We start from the raw sequence: 5,263 nt of genomic DNA, 5'->3' as shown, positions 1-5,263 counted from the left end.
TATATATATATATATATATATATATATATCTATTATTGATATAAGTCGAGATCCGGATAATAGTAGGATAACCTGAGATCCCCCTTTAAAGTTAAAAATATTCGTGTATAATGGGTTGCCAATTACATGAAATATGTTCTTCTATCATTACCCCTATAGAGGGGAAAGAAATTCATACAATTAAAATTATCCATATAAAAAGCAGTTAGGATGAGATCAAAAAATAAATACACTTAAGTAGAGATCATATAGTGTATAAAATGACATTGGTGTATTAAGTAGAGATCATGCGGTGTTGTCAAATGTACTTGTTCTAAAAATAGATTTCGTTATCTTTTGCGAATACTTAACAGGTTGTTAGCCTTTCTGTGGGATTCCTTCGCGTATTCTTTCTTCGATAAAGCGTTAATATTATTTGGCACCCGGGGCTTGAAAATATTATAACATTTAATTAAATAATACCTAGTGTAATAGGTACTCTATTTTACATCGATGATAAATTAAAACGATTACCTATTTATTGAAGGAAAGAGTTCGCGTTGGAAATGATTTTTTTATTTTTCTAACAGCTGGTGGTTCATAAGTCTACATCTTTGAATTAAAGGACCCAATTCAAACTCACTTTCAAAGTACAATTGCCATTATAATTAATGTAATAATTTTTTGACATTATCTGAAATGCTTCAAAATTGATTATGCATAGGTATTCATCCTACAATCATCACCAAACCCAAAGAAATCATTATCAAATTGCTTTTTTATCTCTCTTCCTGTACATGGTGCATGGTTGGTAAAAAGCAATCACAAGAACTCTAAAGTTATTTGCCTATGATTACTTGTAAACCATTAGGTTGTTCAGTATTTCGTAAAGAAATCTGTAAAAAGTTCATTTTTGAAGAAAGATGCCTTGGTTAGTCAAACTGGTTCAAACCATGGAGGTGGCCATTTTGGTTCAAAAACATCTAATTCATCCTCCAATCATGTATAAACACCAAACCCAAAGAAATTATTATCAAATTACTTTCTTATCTCTCTTCCAGTATCGTATGGTGCCTGGTTGGGAAAAAGCAATCACAAGAACTCTAAAGTTATTTGCTTATGATTATATGTAAACCATTAGGTTGTTCAGTATTTCGTAACGAAATCTGCAAAAAGTTCATTTTTTAAGAGAGATGCCTTGGTTAGTCAAATTGGTTCAAACCATGGTGGTGGCCATTTTGGTTCAAAAACATCTAATTCATACTCCAATCATGTATAAACACCAAACCCAAAGAAATTATTATCAAATTGCTTTCTTATCTCTCTTCCAGTATCGTATGGTGCCTGGTAGGGAAAAAGCAATCACAAGAACTCTAAAGTTATTTGCTTATGATTATATGTAAACCATTAGGTTGTTCAGTATTTCATAACGAAATCTGTAAAAAGTTCATTTTTGAAGAAAGATGCTTTGGTTAGTCAAATTGGTTCAAATCATGGAGGTGGCCATTTTGGTTCAAAAACATCTAATTCATCCTACAATCATGTATAGACACCAAACCCACAGAAATCATTATCAAATTGCTTTCTTATCTCTCTTCCAGTACCGTATGCTGCCTGGTTGGTAAAAAGCAATCACAAGAACCCTAAAGTTATTTGCTTATGATTACATGTAAACCATTAGGTTGTTCAGTATTTCGTAACGAAATCTGCAAAAAAGTTCATTTTTTAAGAAAGATGCCTTGGTTAGTCAAATTGGTTCAAACCATGGAGGTGGCCATTTTGGTTCAAAAACATCTAATTCATCCTACAATCATGTGTCAATACCAAATCCAAAGAACTCATTATCAAATTGCTTTCTTATCTCTCTTCTAGTACCTTATGGTGCATGGTTGGTAAAAAGCAATCACAAGAACTCTAAAGTTATTTGCTTATGATTACATGTAAACCATTAGGTTGTTCAGTATTTCGTAACGAAATCTGCAAAAAGTTAATTTTTTAAGAAAGATGCCTTGGTTAGTCAAATTGGTTCAAACCATGGAGGTGGCCATTTTGGTTCAAAAACATCTAATTCATCCTACAATCATGTGTAAATACCAAATCCAAAAAAACTCATTATCAAATTGCTTTCTTATCTCTCATCTAGTACCTTATGGTGCATGGTTGGTAAAAAGCAACCACAAGAACTCTAAAGTTATTTGCTTATGATTACATGTAAACCATTAGGTTGTTCAGTATTTCGTAACGAAATCTGCAAAAAGTTCATTTTTTAAGAAAGCTGCCTTGGTTAGTCAAATTGGTTCAAACCATGGAGGTGGCCATTTTGGTTCAAAAACATCTAATTCATCCTACAATCATGTATAAACACCAAATCCAAAGAAATTGCTTTCTTATCTCTCTTCCAGTATCGTATGGTGCGGTTGGTAAAAAGGAATCACAAGAACTCTAAAGTTATTTGCCTATGATTACATGTAAACCATTAGGTTGTTCAGTATTTCGTAATGAAATCTGTAAAAAGTTCATTTTTGAAGAAAGGTGCCTTGGTTAGTCAAATTGGTTCAAACCATGGAGGTGACCATTTTGGTTCAAAAACATCTAATTCATCCTACAATCATGTATAAACACCAAATCCAAAGAAATCATTATCAAATTGCTTTTTTATCTCTCTTCCAGTATCGTATGGTGCCTGGTTGGTAAAAAGCAATCACAAGAACTCTAAAGTTATTTGCTTATGATTGCCTGTAAACCATTAGGTTGTTCAGTATTTCGTAACGAAATCTGTAAAAAGTTCATTTTTGAAGAAAGATGCTTTGGTTAGTCAAATTGGTTCAAATCATGGAGGTGACAATTTCAGTTCAAAAACATCGAACTTGCAATCATGTGTAGGTAAACACCAAACCCGAAGAAATCAGAATAAAACAGCTTTGTACCTCTCTTCCACTACGCGTAGGATACCTAATTGGTAAAATCAATCATAAACAATTTACCAAATTTAGACAGCGCTGTAATATCTTTGGTTCTTTTCCCGATGAACTTGGTATAGAAATAACGTTTTTGACATCTTTTGATCAAAATACAGGTGGTCATCGAAAGTGTATCAAATTCCCTTATTGGGCACCGTGGTAGGTGTGTTCCTAGCTTATAGTTTCGATACCCTTAGAATCCATTATGACCCTCTTATTTTAATTATTAATTTATTAATTTAATGTGTTTATTAAAATATACTAAACGTTATTTTACATTTCTCCTCAATCCACCAGTTTAATCTCTTTAATACAAATCCGCCCTTATACCGTAACGTGGATTAGGAATAATACATACGAGGTAGCAGATAACAAATTATTTACGTTAAAGCGCACATAGTACAGCTACCTCTTTCATTATTTGCTATCGCACTTTAAAGCGAGAGTACCGCTTTACAATGTTGCCGTTTATTTGGATCTCACTTTATTTAAAATATAACGCATTATATATAACGTAAGCAGCGCCCCCTAAGATGATCACTCAAGAACTTCGCGTGTATAAATTTTGACAAAAACCTAAAAGTTGAGATCCGGGCGAAAATTGAAATTTAGCTTCCTGTATGATCGACCGAGCTAATAGACTCGATATACACAATAAAAAAGGCGAGATCCGAAAACGGATCTCGGGTTTACCAAATGGATCTCACCTTATCTGCAATATATGTGAAAATGATCTCACCTTAGCGCTTTTTAAATATATATATATATATATATATATATATATCTATTATTGATATAAGTCGAGATCCGGATAATAGTAGGATAACCTGAGATCCCCCTTTAAAGTTAAAAATATGCGTGTATAATGGGTTGCCAATGACATGAAATATGTTCTTCTATCATTACCCCTATAGAGGGGAAAGAAATTCATACAATTAAAATTATCCATATAAAAAGCAGTTAGGATGAGATCAAAAAATAAATACACTTAAGTAGAGATCATATAGTGTATAAAATGACATTGGTGTATTAAGTAGAGATCATGCGGTGTTGTCAAATGTACTTGTTCTAAAAATAGATTTCGTTATCTTTTGCGAATACTTAACAGGTTGTTAGCCTTCATGTGGGATTCCTTCGCGTATTCTTTCTTCGATAAAGCGTTAATATTATTTGGCACCCGGGGCTTGAAATATTATAACATTTAATTAAATAATACCTAGTGTAATAGGTACTCTATTTTACATCGATGATAAATTAAAACGATTACCTATTTATTGAAGGAAAGAGTTCCCGTTGGAAATGATTTTTTTTATTTTTCTAACAGCTGATAGTGGTTCATAAGTCTACATCTTTGAATTAAAGGACCCAATTCAAACTCACTTTCAAAGTACAATTGCCATTATAATTAATGTAATAAATTTTTGCCATTAACTGAAATGCTTCAAAATTGATTATGCATAAGTATTCATCCTACAATCATGAATAAACACCAAACCCAAAGAAATCATTATCAAATTGCTTTCTTATCTCTTTTCCAGTACCGTATGGCGCATGGTTGGTAAAAAGCAATCATAAGAACTCTAAAGTTATTTGCTTATGATCACATGTAAACCATTAGGTTGTTCAGTATTTCGTAAAGAAATCTGTGAAAAGTTCATTTTTGAAGAAAGATGCCTTGGTTAGTCAAACTGGTTCAAACCATGGAGGTGACCATTTTGGTTCAAAAACATCTAATTCATCCTCCAATCATGTATAAACACCAAACCCAAAGAAATCATTATTAAATTGCTTTCTTATCTCTCGTCCATTACCGTATGGTGCCTGGTTGGTAAAAAGCAATCACAAGGACTCTAAAGTTATTTGCTTATGATTACATGTAAACCATTAGGTTGTTCAGTATTTCGTAACGAAATCTGCAAAAGGTTCATTTTTGAAGAAAGATGCCTTGGTTAGTCAAACTGGTTCAAACCATGGAGGTGGCCATTTTGGTTCAAAAACATCTAATTCATCCTCCAATCATGTATAAACACCAAACCCAAAGAAATCATTATCAAATTGCTTTCTTATCTCTTTCCAGTACCGTATGGCCTGGTTGGTAAAAAGCAATCACAAGAACTCTAAAGTTATTTGCTTATGATTACATGTAAACCATTAGGTTGTTCAGTATTTCGTAAAGAAATCTGTGAAAAGTTCATTTTTGAAGAAAGATGCCTTGGTTAGTCAAACTGGTTCAAACCATGGAGGTGACCATTTTGGTTCAAAAACATCTAATTCATCCTCCAATCATGTATAAACACCAAACCCAAAGAAATCATTATTAAATT

Source organism: Photinus pyralis, unplaced genomic scaffold (genome assembly GCF_008802855.1).
Source record: "Photinus pyralis isolate 1611_PpyrPB1 unplaced genomic scaffold, Ppyr1.3 Ppyr1.4_LG6, whole genome shotgun sequence".
Classification (NCBI taxonomy): domain Eukaryota; kingdom Metazoa; phylum Arthropoda; class Insecta; order Coleoptera; family Lampyridae; genus Photinus; species Photinus pyralis.
This window is presented reverse-complemented; position numbering follows the sequence as displayed.